Here is a 17,774-nt window from a genome sequence, read left to right as displayed (position 1 = left end):
AATTTCACGCTATTTGACTGCACGCTGTATCTCCGCCCGCTTGCACAGTCGCAAACGCAGAAAGTGAAATCAGTTTGTCGGGCAACGATAGCCGATGCGAAAGAAGGCAGACCGGGCATGCGAAGGCACGGCAAAGCAGCGCAGGTGACAATTCGCAAACGGATACCTCTCGTATATCGACCAATCGAGAGCTTACTTCGTTTCTGACGTCACTTGAAGAAACGGCTGGTGTCACAAATTGATTCGCAAAGACGCAAAACACCGGCAGGAAATAACGCACTCGTTCTTGTTTTCAGAGGTTGTTTAGGGGCACTTTAAGTATTATTTTTTTTTTGTGGGGCACCCCATGCAGTCACCTTGTGTGTTCAGGACTGGCATACAGGTTTTAGACATTGTATATGAACTTTCTTTACAAATGAACCTTATATGATATACGGGAATAGCCTTTTTTAAAATGGAGACGTCAGAGGAAACTGATTTGAAACTCCAGATTCCCAACCTTCACTCTGCCAGCTCTTTGAGAGACTACATTTTGTGACTGTGGCCCGGCAGCTTATGTGAGCTTTACAACCTTGATATATGCTATCTACTGCTGATTAGCGACCGTCGTTCCACACCAAGGTGACAGTTTGCTGTCTGATGTGCAATCGCTGCTCAAGCACACTGCAAGATGAGATTTGTCTCCTAATAAAACAGGTAAATAGGTGGCCTATCACATCCATTATGTGCAGTTGTTGCAAAGTACTACTCATTCCTTACGATGGAACAGCGCGGCCGTTGGAGGCTCTTTCCTCGATACAGATGGGATACCTTCGCTCGCATAGAGGCCTGCTTCCTGTAGGCATGCCCCCCTTGTGTGCACTAGCTATATGCCGTGGCTTCTTTAGTGCAGCGTACGTGCCGGCGAGCGAAGACTCAAATGCTTTTGTCTTAAGCATATGTCATGTTTGCTACTGCCACTCCACCGTGCACGTGTCGTAGCCTCAGCTGAAGCTGCAACGGCTCGGTGACGCCGCGCCTGGCAGACAATTTACTTTGGTGGGGCCGGCGTGGTAAACTGCGTGGGCGAGCGTGTATGCTGGTGAACTCCCGACTCACCCGAGTTAGGGCCATCCGAGCTCACATAATGTGTGTCGCCTGTGTGAACCGCATGATCAGAATTCAGTATCACGGAGGGGGGTGGGGGGTAGCCCCTTTTCCTTAGCATCAGCCTTTGTTACGAGCTGTCATTAAACTCTATTCATTAACATGATACGCTGAATGCTTCCACGTTATACCAATATAAACTGCCTTTACATGCATAAGAACAACAAACAACATTCCATAATACTAACATACTCGTCATGACAGCAGCGTATGTAACAGACAAATACCAGTATATATATATATATATTGTGGGAGTAATTATTCAATGGGCCAGTTAGTCTTCGTGAAGGTATGGGATATGGCACAACGGGAGCGTTGTCAACAAGAATATATATATATATATATATATATATATATATATATATATATATATATATATATATATATATATATATATATATATATATATATATATATATATATATATTACTTGAAAGCATAAACTGCTGCAGAGCTAATATCGCGGCACCAATATTTTACAACGCCTTAAAGAGCAAAAGGGTTTTTCGCGTATTAGTAAAACACAATTTCACAATCCCGAAAACATCACTTTTACCGCGAGAAAACGTGTGCAAAAAAAATGCAGGTGAAGACTCCATCTCGACATTTGTTCACCCAAACACCGCAACGTCATAGATTCTGACGGCATCTACTGTAGTTATTATTCGGTAAAAATGAAGTACATTGTGATCTGTTGGTGCCTTGAACCTAACATGCCAAGTTTCAGAAAATTTCATTGAGACAATGTCGCGAAAATAAGAAAAAATACATGTTGAAATCACAGACGGTACGCCTGGAGGCTCCGGCACGAAAAGTAAAAGTAAAACTTCAACCTTAATTTTCTACGCTAATAGCGAACTTATGAAAGTGAAACTTGTGACATTAGAGTTCTGAGAGTACAGTTCATCATTCTAAACAAAGTCATTGTTCCACTTCAGTGTTCCTTTAAAAAACCTTATTAATTTCAGTGTCCAGTTCAGTATGTTTAAATGATATGTGCTTTATTTACCTGAAGCCATTAATCTGTTGCGCTGAGAGCTAACCAATATTTCGCGTTTAGTGTATCATACTGAAACAATGCTCTAATGTTTATATTGATATATAGTGATTTTTTGTATTTTCTTTGTACTATGCTGTCTCGGTTTCGTCTCCAATGAGTGTGAAGTCTTCTGCCTACGTTGCCCGGTGTAGGCTCCTGAGTACTGTCAAGCTCTCGGTACAGAATTTCGCCTGCATGGGGGACCCGCAACAAGTGTGTTGGAGATAAATCACATTGTGTGCTTTTGAAATATTCACGCCCACTGTGCTATCCTCGCCGAAACGAATGTCGATCCCCGCTTAAACCGAACGCGAGAATTCACACAGTTAAACATATGCACTGCCTCATAGCCTAGATGTCTCACCCTGTGCGCCGTGAACACGCGTCTGCTGTACTCAATCTATTGAATGGACACAACTTCAAAAGAAAAAATCATATGTAGAGTTTTACGTCCCAAAACCCCGATAAGGTTATGATGGATGCCGTATAGGGGAGGTTAACGTGCACTGAAATCGCACAGTATACCATTTTTGAAGACCGCGGGATCGAATTCGCGGCCTTCTGGTCAGCAGCAGAATATTCTATAGCCACTGATCCACCGAGGCAGACGGACCCAAGTTCACCCAATTTAGCTAAACAAACAGACGTACATTTAAGCCAAGGGAGGCATAGGCGACATTATTTGCAGTTTTTAGTTCAAGTGTAACTATGTCCTAATTACTAAAACACTAAACAAGTCATTACGACACTACAGCGATTACAAACAATGTTCCCTATGCCTCACTTCGCTTCAACTCTAATGCTTTCGCTATATGTATATAGGTTGCGTCTAACAAAGAAACTAGCCCTTAATTCATTCCCTTTTTGATCTGTTGTACGACGAAACACATAGGCATTATATTCTTAATGTGGAATTATTCTGCACTATTAAAAAATATCGCACTCCCCCTTCTTTTTTAATTTCTGAATCACGGTTTCATGTTTTCCTTACAAACTGCACTCAGCAGTAAGGTACTTTTTTCGCTTCTGTTCAAGCGTCGTTCTGCCCGCGCGAATTGTGTTTTCATTTCTATACCGCTTCCAGGCCAGGCGCGCTGGCTATAGACTCTTTCAAGGTTTACAAACACAGCCTCTTGATGGCTTCCGGTTTTGTCCACTGATGTCCTTTAATAGCATTGATGGATCATAAGAGCTTTAGAAGATAGCCCAATTATTTCCTACAGTTTCCTTCCCCTTTTTGGCCAAATATATTCCAACAAATGTTCTTTTGAGCTACATAACAGTTGTAAAACATTCCCTTGTACTTTACGCGCGTTTCTTTTATGTGAAAAACAAAAGAGAGTGTTTCTTAACGCTTGAAAACAAATTGAAAACGTGCTTTCAGTTTCGACGTTAGGAAGTGGTGAAAGAGGTTACCGGAAGTTTTTTTTTTTTTTTTTTGGTACAACGCTTGTGACCTTGAAACCCTCTATAGTCGATGAGAAGCGAACGTTCACGCCAAAAGGGAACCGACTGAAACCCGTGCCTCTGCTAAGCGTTCCTCCTACTTGGTGTTCCCTTGCAGGGTTCCTAAATCTCAGCACACGGGGGCTTTCCCAATTCGTCCCCATTGAAATGGGACCGAGAACCGAGCTGTCATGCACGAGTTCAGCCGAGTACACCTTATCCGCACCGGATGCCATTCCTTATTAAGCGTGACATCAAACTAAACGTCGACTAGTTGTAGCTTGCACCAACTTAGACTCCACTCGACGACGTCGGACGACGTCAAGGAATTTTCGAGCTCCGTCAGGTGTGTGTTGCGGCGTACCTTGAAAAGGCGCGACGCGTAGCAGATTAAGTCGAGCGCCACCGGATGAACTCCCGGCCCGTGTAGAAGGGAAGGTGTTCCATAGAAACCGGCGCGCCTCTTCCCTCCTGCCAACGTACTCTTGGTAACGTGTCTGGAAGCAAGACAGAAAGTAAAATATTAGCATATATTTGCAACTATATGTACATAAGGATATCTGTCACTGGCAGTACTGCAATGTTTCACACTGTACACATACTTCACTTCACATCTTGCTACTAAATAATAATAATAATAATAATAATAATAATAATAATAATAATAATAATAATAATAATAATAATAATAATAATAATAATAATAATAATAATAATAATAATAATAATAATAATAATAATAATAATAATGACATTATTATTATTATTATTATTATTATTATTATTATTATTATTATTATTATTATTATTATTATTATTATTATTATTATTATTATTATTATTATTATTATTATTATTATTATTATTATTATTATTATTATTATTATTGCAAAAAGAAGAAGAAATTCATCATCTGATGTTCTTGAACGTGGAGTGGCATCGCACAACGCACAGGAGTCTAACACTTCACCTCCATCGAAATGTGGGACTCGCGCTCTGGATTTCGTGCCGACCGGTTTTGCCCCCGCGATCTCCGACGACAGTGCAGCTCTGGCCGACTGGGCTTGCCCTACGCCATCTCCTGACGCCGACAAGAGCTCTCGCCGAGTGGTGCCCCGTCCTCGGACTCCTGCGACCATATTCATCTTTCCTATCTCTTCTCCTGGCTTCCGTGTGTCACTGCCCCTGCGCCACACCCTCTCCTTCCCCCTCTCTCTATCTTTCTACCTTTTAATCCTATCCTTTTAGTCCCTTCTCTACCCCCATCCCTCGTGAGCTACTGTTGAGGTGTCCTCCCCCTGAGAGGCAGTTACGGGGCTCACTTTTCTCTTCTTTTCATTTAGGAATCGCTCCCCCCCCCCCCCCCCCTCGAAATGCGACCGTCACGGCGACTCAGCGATCTTCGGGTCAGTAGCCGGGCGCTGTAACCGCCCCACCACCGGAGAATACAGAGTGGCAAGAGCGGTGCTCCAAAAGAGATAGCTATATCATTCTGGACCGGCTAAGCAAGGTATGAATCAGTATTGCAAAATTAGTGCAAGACACACTTTATTTTATGCAGTTTCAGAAAGGCTGCAGGATTGTGGAAGTTATCAGACCTTCGACAAACAAAACCGAGAACTCGAAAGGCCCTGTCTGGCACACACAATATGGGAAGAGTATTTCATCACGAGAAATAAATACCGAGGCTTCACAACGGCCCTGGAGCATAGCGAATAATATGCGAGAATTGTGAAAGCATTGAAAACTAGCTGATAACTTAACTACTACATTTAAAGCGGAAAAAAAACATTTTGCTGTTAACAAGCAAGAAAAGTAAAGATGACATTTGTGGCACACGTCTTCCATGTATGAATCATTTTTTGCAGCACGTTAAATGAGTCGCGATCTTTAAAGCTTGATACATCTTTCATGTCATTCGCTGAACAAGGTTTATTACGTTCTAAAAATGTCTCCGATACCTATACTTGGGAAGAAGGGCTTCGTGCAGTGAAGCCGCTTATGAGATCACTCTCTATATAGGGAACAAGAAACAAACAGCGCCTCTGAAGCACACTGGTTCGCATGGCTTCGCGTGTGCCAACCCGACGAGACAGATGCTTCAACAAGACCGTAGGGCGTACACACACCACGAGGCGGAGGAAAAAAGAAAGAAGCAGACAAAGAAAAAAAAAAGGAAACTGCCAGCGCGTCGCTCTTGGCCCATTTGTTGTCTCCCGGCGGCTGCAGCTTGCCAAACACTGATTTCAGACACACCGGCACAGTCGGCTGGCGCGGTTCATCGTGACAGAGTCATCCTCGGTCGAAACAGGTCTCACTGGCTCTCGCGCCAAGCGATCGCGGCGTCTTCCCTGCTCAGCTGCCGGGGCTGAGCAGAGAACGTACACTTTTACCGTGCCTTCGTATGCCAATGCTCGCCGATTCTGTCTTTTTTTTCTTTCGTTCTTGTGTCACTCACAGAGTACCGTGATTGACTGGCTTATTATTAGTAGCGAATCAAGGTTACGTGTATTTATTGCTGGGGCAAGTCAACGCTGATATGTATTCAATGCTGGGGTTTCAAGAGCCGCCTCCATGATACGATCATGAGACAAGCGATTGGGGGAGACTCCGGATTGATTTCCGCCACCTGAGGCATCTAAGTTTAAGCACATGAGTGTTTGCATTTCGACACCATCGAAATGTGGCGGCCGCCCTGACTGGAAATCAAACCCACGCTCTCGAGTTTAGCAGCGTGACACGCTACGTGCTAAGCTACCGCGGCGTGTAGCACAAACATAGAGTAGCCATAAAAAAATGATCAGTATATGGGCATGCAAAATTATGTAGCAATGTTATTACAGCCATTACACAATGGGAATAACCCTGTAACATGTAATAATAAAAATGACATATGAAGAAGCAGTGCAGAAGAACATTGCTGAAAGTTGTGAAAACAGAACATTGCTAGTCTGCAGAAAGTCAATTTGATGAAAATAATGTCACAGCTTCGCCGAAAATGCGAAGCAATGAATGCAATTGCAATAAATTGGAATGTCACCCGAAGAATGACAAGCAGCTTAGTACTTGTAGCACGCGTTGAAGCACAAACAAGGGTGCTCGAAAAGAACGCGCAGGTATACACAGGACAAGCGTGAACTAACAACTGCCACATTTGTTATGTCTTTGTGTTCGAGCAACGCACTTCAAGTGTCGACAGTGCTGAACCCAAAGCTCTGTGACATTTCTTTTAAACTACAGTGGGAGGGTTGACCACTCTGCCACGCAGCGCGTCTGGTGTGCCCGGAGTGCTATTTTTTCCACTAGTTCCACATCCCGAGTGAATATATCACAATTACAGTCAGTAATCATGTCATCTTCAAATAGGAGACCTGACCTGGTAAAAAGAGATAGCTCCAAAAGAGATAGCTATATCATTCTGGACCGGCTAAGCAAGGTATGAATCAGTATTGCAAAAGTAGTGCAAGACACACTTTATTTTATGCAGTTTCAGAAAGGCTGCAGGGTTGTGGAAGTTATCAGACCTTCGACAAACAAAACCGAGAACTCGAAAGGCCCTGTCTGGCACACACAACATGTAAATATGAAATACGATACCTTCAATATAACCTTCGTAAGGCTTAGTGACATTCGTGCATCACTAATTTTGTTTGTAAAGGGCGAGCTCCACTTGTAAATGCTCTTAAATAATTAGGAGGTCTTGTTAAATAATCATTTCAATTTAATCTTAGACTCGGCAAAGTATTTCGCCTCGACGCAGCGTTAACATGCAAAGACGACAGGCGCCCGGCAGTGATGCCAGGATTATGAAAACAAAATAATGTGCGCTTTTGACAGAAAAAAACAACAACAACTTGTAGGCGAACTTTGTGGTCACCAATGCCTACATAAAGTGTCCAAATCCGAGCGTATAAAAATACGGCTTCTAAGCCGGAATGGACCACGACCGAAATGCGAGACTAAACAAGTGGGTGCACACGTCAGTCTGTACGAATTACGTTTTCTCCCTTTCTTCGCATGCGAACGCAGTTTATGGTCAATAGCAGCCGCTTATCGTCCGTACGTCCCCCCTTTGTACTGGTAAACACGCAGCGCATTCTTATGCATGGTTAATTAGCGCCCATATTTCGCATTAAGGCCGAGTAAGCTCGGCTCCGACTGTATGTCATGTTATATAGATTTGGGATGGCAACCGCATTCTAGCAACAAAAATATATTAATAATAACGAATTAGTCATCCCGCGTGCCTGAACACAAGCAAGTTAAGCGAGCATGATCCATTTGTTTACCGCGGCTTTCGTAATGCTGGTTTCCGAGAGTTAGCCGCGATCCCATTGCCACGTCGGCAATGAGCCGGCCGAATCACTCGGCGTGTGAATGGCGGTGTACGCCGATCTTGGGCAGCGGATCCCCAAACTGCGCGGCAACGCATGTCGGCGACGAAGGCAGCGAAACACTTGAAGGAACTGCTACAACTGGTCACGGATGGCATGGATGCGTGGTTTAAGCGCGAGTTCCTGGACCGGAGCTTCGGACACAGCTGCAAAGTATGGGACCAAATGTGGCTCGACAAAAACCTGACTAAAGTTGGTAGCATCCCGAACTAACAGCAACGTATCGTCACCATTGTCATGCTCCAATAAGAGCATCATGAATGACTAGTCCAGCACATGGTGTCCCGTTACGCTTTCTGGTGCATTTCGTACAATTATAAACACCCAACTACAATCAGGGAAACGTGCATAGACCTCGTTTACTCCAATTTAAGGCTACAACTCCTGCAGCGAGATCAGCAAGACAACCCTCTCTTCACTCTACACTTTACGGACCACAGCTACAACCTATGCAGCAAGATCACCAAGACAACCCTCTCTTCACTCTACACTTTACGGACCACAGCTACAACCTCTGCAGCAAGATCAGCAAGACAACCTTCTCTTCACTCTACACTTTACGGACCACAGCTACAACCTCTGCAGCAAGATCAGCAAGACAACCCTCTCTTCACTCTACACTTTACGGACCACAGCTACAACCTCTGCAGCAAGATCAGCAAGACAACCTTCTCTTCACTCTACACTTTATGGGCCACAGGGCCGCCATACTCAAGCGGAAGCGCAACCCTGAACTCAAAGTAGTGTATGGTGATGATGAGTAAATAAAGAGCAACTTTAACAACTATTTACGGTAATTTTAAGTAGACCCATAAACTGCTTCGTATGCTACTGAGGATTCCCCTTACGGGGATATTTGTGAATGCTTTTTTTTTGCCCTGTGCAATGACCGCCTCTTCTGAAATTTTAGTTATTACAACATATATAGCAGGCACTTATTCATTTGCATCCGGAGTTCATTGCTGCCGCAACGTAGGACTTGTGACTAGGATACTCCGTTGCGTACAGGAAAAATTCCTCCTTGCCTCTACCGTAGGCCTTGAGTAGAGTTGTAGCTCTGCTTTCTCTTCTGCCCTGATTAGGTTCAGGGTGCATGTTTTGGGGCTGATTTGGGAACCAGCATCTTTTCCCTGATCACCTATGGAGGCGACACTTCATATCCTTGTTTTCCGTGATCGACAATACTCCGTCCTGTGCGCATCCTGGCTATTCTCTCCAACAGGGCAATCTGTTGAGCTTCTATCAGCTCCTCTAAAGTGTATCGTTAACCCAGAAGAAGCAGTCACTTGGTGATGGTGCTATCTCGAAGACCTAAAGAGCCTGTTGTATGTATGCCTTTCGTATGAGCGCGTTAGTCTTGGTTTTCTCGGCTGAACACCACTGAGTTATGCCGTTACATATATATGACTTATGGCTTGACTTATATATGTGACTTATGGCGAATGAATAGATAAGCCTGACAGAATTAGCCTCTTTCATGCCCTGGTGTTTGATTCCTCTATTGATTACCCTCATTGCGTTGGTGACTTTGGCTACTAGCCTCCTGGTGGTTTAGCCGTTTCTGCCCTTGGATTTGATTATGAGATCAAGAACTCTGATTTGACAGCACATGTCTCAAACTCACCTCGATTAGGCGGCTACAATCAAGAAACGTAGGTCCTTAGAGAGCCGGGATAAGGTCAGAGAACAGGATGGGAAGGGGGGAGGGGCAGGCAGGTGAACTTGAAGAAAATATTAGCTAACGATCGTATTTTGAAGCAAGCATTTCCCATATGTCCTATACACGCCACTTCTGAAGAGGATTCGATGCAAGATTTTGAGAAACTTATCGATGCTGATCTCCATAATCACTGCAGTCGGGACGCTGATTCTAATATACAGTTTTTGTTACACTATATATGCTTCACAGCATGGTGAACGCATGTGCTGCCTCAAAGAAAGGAATGGTTGAGACCATTCCCGTTCATGCAACATGTGAACAAACTTCTTTGCGAAAAAAAGTATGGGACCAAAACTGTCATGTGCGTGGTGGGAAGCTAGTGAGGTGTACACGGGCCGCATTCGGCCAGCGGGCCGTGTGTTTGAGATTGAGACCCCTGTACTATAAGAATAGTACTGCCGGTTTTGATGAGAATTTGGACTTCTTAGTGAACATGGTCCTTGCTGTATCCCTATGGTGGTCTGCCTTTGAGCATGGGTTCATAGAGGAGCAGTTTGTTTGCTGGTTTCTTTTGTTGTTTGTTCGTTTATTTGTTAATACTGGTAACCCTTGAAGCGTCATTACAGTAATTGATCAACAATCAAATACAGTGCAATAAGACACATTCACGTGACATAATCTGAGCTTGATTTCAGGGGCACTGCTTACTACAGATATGTGCTAAAAGTAAAAAGAGAGAATAAAACAAACGATCACAAATGCCGTCGTCGCGTTCTCAGCGTGGCGTTAATCATAGGTGTTTAAAAACGCCGAATTTCGCGAATAGGCAAGAGTATGAAGCTCGTTTAAGAATACAGTAAGGTAAGGAGAGGGAACCAGTAAACTCGGCAGCATGTTCCATTCATTAATTACTCGTGGAAATTACCTATACCTGAAGGAGTAGATTCGCGCCAATGGAGCATCAATAAACATACTATGCCTGTGCCTGAAACGTAGATTCGCGATCATCTGAAAAAGTTAGACCCGTTAATCTTAATTCTTGTTATGGACAATAACAAAAAATGAATTTAGGTTTATTTTTAAAGCAGCAATATTTGCATTTCGGCACAGTTAAGTTGGAAAGTGACAGGGACGATATTTGTTAAAGGTGGATCCAGCTTCTAGACGTTGGATTCGATCCAATGTTCGAATTCACCCGGCGAGCACTCGAGGCTAGTACCTTCGAGATACTTCTCGATAGTGGCGAAGGCCTCCTGGAGCCTCTGCTCTATCCGTCGCTACGTTCACACGCCCAGATGGTGATATCACCTGCATATAGGGAATGATGTATCCCGTGTAATGAGTGAAGCCGTTCAGGGTGTCCTATAATTACGAGATTGAACGGCATGGGCGATATGACTGAGCCCTGCGTGACACCAGCACTGCCCAGTAGCCTCTCTTCAGGTCTAAGTTCTCCCGTTAGGGGGGATCATTCTGTTGGTTAGGAAGACTTTCACGCAATGATACACTTTCGGTTCAAAGCTTAATTGGCTGATTTGATGTAATATAGCTGCACGCGGTGCTTCGTTAAAGGTCTAATCCTGCGATCACCCGTGCAGATCTTGTTTTATTGTGTTATCTGTTGTGTAAAGGGGGTTTATTGAAGGACTGAGCAAGCGGGTGGTAGCTCTAAAGGAACGCAGGCGGACCCAGATGACGGTGCTTGATCGCTGATCTCGTGCCTTTTTCATGTGTTGATGATAGCTGACCTGATGGTATCAACGTCTTTCTTATTCACTACAATTACCCCCGGCGAAAAATTTGAAGCCATCCTGGCAATCTAACACGTGGGGACAAGCGGGTCAAAGTAGGGCTTCAGACGGTTTACGTGAACGATATCACGTCCACGCCGACGACGGTCGCTCGGTGGCGTGAGGGGTTCAATGGCGTAGTTCACGGGTGAAGTACGCTCGACCACTCCGTAGGGACCATGATAATTAGAGAGTAGCTTGGGTGATACACCAGGGGCGCAGGGCGGTACATGAAGCCATACAAGTGCTCCAGGAACAAGCGTTGGTGCAGAACGATGGTCGTCGTCACGGGTCTCCTTCTGGCGCTGTTGGTCGGATGTAGTAAGCCGCTTGGCTAGCTTGCGGCACTCTTCTGCGTAACGAGTGGCTTCCGAGACAGGCTTGCATTCGGAGGGATCTGGCGAGTATGGCAGTAAAGTGTCGATGGTGTGCGATGGTTGGCGACCGTACAGGATAAAAAATGGGGAAAACCCGGTAGTGACTTGCGTAGCGGTGTTATACGCGTTTGTAACAAATGGGAGAACGAGGTCCCAGTTTGTTTGATCAGAAGCGCCATGCGTAGCGAGCATGTCCCCCAGAGTACGACTAAACCGCTCAGTCAAGCCGTTCGTCTGTGGGTGGTAGGCTGTACTCTTCCGGTGAACAATATGGCACTGTTGAAGAAGTGCTTGTATTACATCGGAGAGGAAAACACGCCCTCGGTCACTGAGGAGCTCTCGAGGAGGACCATGACGAAGCACAAAACGATTGAGTATGAAAGTTGCGACGTCTTCTGCTGCAGCTGTGGGGAGAGCAGCAGTTTCAGTGTACCGTGTTAGATGATCCACTGCCACGATAGCCCATCGGTTGCCTGCCGTTGTTAATGGTAGTGGTCTGTGGAGGTCAATTCCTACACGGTCGAATGGGCGGTCTGGGCATGTGGCTGCAATGAACCTGTTGCAGGATGTGGCGGGCTTTTCCGCCGCTGACATTCGTGACAGCCGCGAATGAACTGGCGGACGAAGGTAAACATTCCGCGCCAGTAATACCTTTTTCGTAGGCGCTCGTAGGTCTTGAAAACACCGGCGTGAGCACATTGCGGTTCGGAATGAAACGACGCGCAGATGGTAGAGCGCAGCGTTCGGGGAATGACTAGTAGCCATTTCCTACCATCCGCTGAATAGTTGCGCCGGTACGAAAGGCCATCCCGAATACTGAAGTGCGGAGCCTGGCGGCGCAGGGTTCGAGTGGTTGGAAGTGTCGGTGCCTCGAATAATGCGTCAAGAAGCGAAGCGATCCATGGGTCATTGCGTTGTGCAGAAGAGATGGTGTCCTCGTCAAGAGCTGACAACGTATTGTCCGAGGAAACAGATGCAATGTCCGGGGATAGGGGAGATCGTGACAGTGCATCAGCATCGGCATGCTTGTGGCTGGAACGATATACCACGCGAATGTCATATTCTTGAAGCCGAAGAGTCCAACGGGCCAGACGACCCGATGGGTCCTTAAGCGAAGGTAACCAGCATAATGCGTGGTGGTCCGTTACTACATCAAAAGCATGGCCATAAAGGTATGGGCGAAACTTGACAAGCGCCCAAACGATCGCCAAGCATTCCTTCTCGGTGACGCTGTAGTTTGATTCAGCCTTGGTGAGAGTTCTGCTGGCGTAGGCGACGACATACTCGGCGAATCCAGGCTTGCGTTGCGCGAGAACTGCACCGAGGCTGACACCACTGGCGTCGGTGTGAACCTCAGTTGCTGCCGTAGGATCGAAGTGACGCAGTATTGGTGGCGAAGTGAGGAGACGACGAAGGGTACAGAAGGCTTGGTCACACTCAGAAGACCATGACGAAATATCAGTGGTGTTGCCTACAAGTTCGGTCAAAGGCGCAATGATAGAGGCGAAGTTGCGCACGAACCAGCGAAAGTAGGAGCATAACCCAACGAAGCTCCGTAACTGCTTCATAGTCGTTGGTTTGGGGAAGTCGGCGACAGCACGTAACTTAGCCGGGTCTGGAAGTATACCGTCCTTTGATACGACGTGCCCGAGAATCGTAAGTTGCCGAGCAGCGAAGTGACACTTCTTGAGGTTGAGTTGGAGCTGAGCATTCTTCAGGCACGTGAGGACGTATTTGAGGCGCTCGAGATGTGTTCCAAAGTCTGGTGCAAAGACGACAATATCGTCAAGATAGCAGAGACAGATTTACCATTTCAAACCGCAAGGAACCGAGTCCATCATGCGCTCGAAGGTGGCAGGCGCATTGCAGAGGCCGAAGGGCATGACATTAAACTCATACAGACCGTCCGGTGTCACAAAGGCTGTTTTTGGTTGATCGGCATCTGCAAGGGGGACCTGCCAGTACCCTGAGCGCAAATCTAATGATGGAAAAAACTCGGCTCCTTGTAAAGTATCAAGGGCATCGTCAATCCTGGGTAAAGGATACACGTCTTTTCGAGTGATCTTATTTAGGCGCCGGTTATCTACGCAGAAGCGAACGGAACCATCTTTTTTTTTAACGAGCACTACAGGTGAGGCCCATGGACTTTGTGAAGGTTGAATGACGTCACCGCGTTGCAGCATATCGTTCACCTGTTCGGTAATAACTTGGCGTTCCGCCGCAGACACACGATATGGTCGCTGTCATAGTGGCGCATGGGAGCCGGTATCGATGTAGTGTAGAGTGTTAGAAGTGCGGCCAAGTGAAGGTTGAACCACATCGAAAGATTCACGGTAGTGGTACAGCAGTTGGAGGAGTTCAGATAGTTCAGATGGTGACAGTCCGTCTGCGATCGCCGAATCGAACACTTTCGAAGCCTGTAGATCAGAGTGGTTAAGAGCACTGACGGCGGCGAGGTCACTTTGGGATGATTCTTGCGGCATGGTAAAAATTTGTCCGTTACCAATGGGCTGTACGCATCCAAGGGACTCGCCTTTAAACAGTTTGATGGTATGCGGAAAGGGATTGTTAAGGCAGAGAGCACTGGCTCCATTAGAAATTGAGAGGGCCGAATAAGGGAGCAGAAGTGGTTTCCGACTTAGAAAGAGGCTTGATGGCTCAAAAAATGCTACTTCATCACGCATGCCGTCGGAGACCACAGGGAGCAAAACAGCTGTTGTCGGTGAAATGTCAGTGTCCTCTTTGAAAACTAGCTTGTGCGCGGCTTGATTAGTGTGGTCGTTGGGCTGGTCGAACAACGGAAGCAGTTCAAGTTCGGAACGGGCACAATCTATAACGGCACGATTACGCGATAGGAAATCCCAGCCAAGTATGTTGTCATGAGAGCACGAGGAAAGGACGATAAACTCAACAATGTAGTGGTCCTGCGCAATTGTGAGTCGGGCAGTGCAGGCGGCTATAGGTCAAACAGGTTCCCCATTTGCTGCACGTAAGGACATCATATCAAGCGGCGTGGTCACCTTTCGGAGCTTGCGGCAAAGTTTGGCGTCTATAACAGACACAGCGGCACCGGTACCCACAAGAGCGTATGCATGGGCGCCGTCTACAAAAACTTCGACGATATTTGACGGCAAGGTGCGAGGACTTGAACATTTCGATAACGCAGTTCTTGCCCCTTGAACTGCGACGGCTAGTTTCCCTCATTTTGAGGGGCTGGTCGTGGACGCATGGGTGACAAGGAGCGTCGATTGGGTGAAGGTGAGCGACGAGACTAAGTTGCCGGATAGTCACGGGAAGACGTGTTTGACTGACGATCCAAACTTTCATAACCAAAAGGGGGTCGGTCCATGTAGTTGCTTCGTGGTCGGACGTCTGTGTAGGCGGGCACGCGACGACGGCAGTATCGGGAGATATGGCCAGGGCCGCCGCACGCAAAACAGATCGGCCGGTTATCGCGCGTTCGCCAGGCATTTGCAGCGAGGGGCGCCGCACACGCGGCATACGGCTGAGTCGAGGCTCTGGTAGCGAGGGGAAGAGCCCATGCGACGGAAGACTGAGTAGGAGCGGTGACATGCGGCAGTCCATTGAACGGCGAGGGCTGGTGTGGCTGCTGCCTCTTTACTGCGTCAGCATAAGTAAGAGGCACGGCGACAACTTGCTGCTGAAAGGGCACTGGCATAGCCTCGGCAATCTCGTCCTGAAGTGCATGTCGGAGCATGGGAGCTAACGGTGTCGGTGGTTGCTCTTGCTGCTACTGCGGGAGCTCTTGGCGCTGACAAAACGGCAGGAGGGAAAGTTGACGTGCGACCTCCTCACGCACAAAGTCTTTCATTTGTGCTAGAGGGCGGGAGTGGTCAGGTACGACGTCCAGTGCAGCGAGTGGTTGGTTAGGCTGAAATGAACGACGGGTGAGAGCTCGTTGCCGTCGCAATTCGTCGTAGTTCTGGCACAGAGTTACCACTTCAGACACCGTGCCAGGAGACTTCGCAAGGAGCATTTGAAATACGTCGTCATCAACTCCTTTCATAATGTGCTGGATCTTGGCACTTTCGCTCATTGCGTCATCGGCGCGCCTGCAGAGATCGAGTATATCTTCGATATAGGCGGTAAACGTTTCGCCAGGTTCTTGTGACCGTGAGCGCAGGCGTTGTTCGGCGCGCAACTTCCGCATGGCAGGACGACCGAAAACCGAGGATATTGCCTGCTTGAAAGTGGCCCAGTCTTCCAACTCGGATTCGTGGTTTGTGTACCACAGTTTCGCTACATTAGCCAAGTAAAAGTTGACGGTGCTCAACTTAGCAGCGTCATCCCACCTGTTTGGTCCACTGACTTTTTCGTAGGACGGCAGCCAGTCCTCGACGTCCTGCATGGTCTTCGGCGCCCGAAAAGATCGGGGGGTCTCGCTGGTGAACCGGGCCGGGGCAAAGAGCGGCCGCGAGAGGTGCTGTCTGTTGGGCAGCGTCAACTTGCATGGTCGACAGCAGGGTGCGGGATCGGAGTTCCAGGGTGTATGTGATGCAGTTACCCAGCACCTCCACCAATTGTAAAGGGGGCTTATTGAAGAACTGAGCAAGCGGGTGGTAGCTCTAAAGGAACGCAGGCGGACCCAGATGACGGTGCTTGATCGCCGATCTCGTGCCTTTTTCTTGTGTTGATGATAGCTGACCTGACGGTATCAACGTCTTTCTTATTCACTACAGTTGTTTCATTTGCAGCATGGTGTTCTACATCGAGAGCCATGTGCGGAACCCCAACATAGAGAATGAGTAAAGTTTGTTCTCCTCAAGACAGTTGTTAAATCTAGCTAAAAGCCCCGCCGCGGCGATCTAGTGGCTAAGGCACTCGGTTGCTGACCCGCAGGTCGCAGGCTCGAATTCCGGCTGCAGCGGCTGCATTTTCGATGGAGGCGGAAATGTTGTAGGCCCGTGTGCTCAGATTTGGGTGCACATTAAAGAACCCCAGGTGGTCGAAATTTCCGGAGCCCTCCACTACGGCGTCCCTCATAAACATATGGTGGTTTTGGGACGTTAAACGCCACGTATCATATCTAGCTAAAAAAAGTATGTTCCTCCAGCTTCCCAGCCCAGGACATAAGTGATATGGGGCGTAAGTTCGATAGATTAGGTGGTTTTTCTGGGCGTGGGGATTGGAATTACTTTAGGTTCTTTCCATTGTTTTGGAATATTGCACTTGGCCCAACACTCGTTTACATATTGCGCGATATTCTCTACATTGCTAGATCGTCAAGGTTTTGCAGTGTTTTGTTGGTGATTCCGTCCTGTCCCTGTGCGAACTTGGACGTTCAGTTTCTGTAGCGCTGCCCCGATTTCAGTCCTGGTGAACTCCTGATCTAGGAGCTCGTTTAGGCCTACAATATATTGGTCGTGCTTTATAACGGGCTCAGCGGGAATGTGCCCGCACTTGCCTCGGTGATGAAGTGCTCCTTGCTATCATTATACCCATACACCAGTTTACGCGAGGTTTGCTTCCGTGCTGACTAGGTGTTATCTGTGTCTATAAGGTGTTTGAGCATACGACATGTCTGGCCATTGTTGATTTGGCCGTCCAGACTATTTCAGACTTCTTCCTATTACTATTTCCTTAGCTTGCGCAAGCTTTTATAATGCTTCTATGCCTCCACCATCTTTTCTAAAGCGATTGTTTATCCTCCCACTAGAGTGTGACACGGCTATCAATCTTTGAAGTGATCGTTTGCGTTGTCTCACTGAAGTCATTCGTGATGGATTTGATCCAATGTTCAGTATCTTAAAGGGCCCCTAAACCACCCAGAGGTGAAAATTTAGTAGTGGCGTTGCCGTTGTACGTCAGCCTACAACGAACACGTAGCCTCGAGAATTTTTTGAAATGGTGCCGTAATAGCGAAGTTACGCGCCTTTGATGACAAAAAAGAAGCCCTCGCTC

Source organism: Rhipicephalus microplus, chromosome X, assembly GCF_043290135.1.
Source record: "Rhipicephalus microplus isolate Deutch F79 chromosome X, USDA_Rmic, whole genome shotgun sequence".
NCBI lineage: Eukaryota > Metazoa > Arthropoda > Arachnida > Ixodida > Ixodidae > Rhipicephalus > Rhipicephalus microplus.
This window is presented reverse-complemented; position numbering follows the sequence as displayed.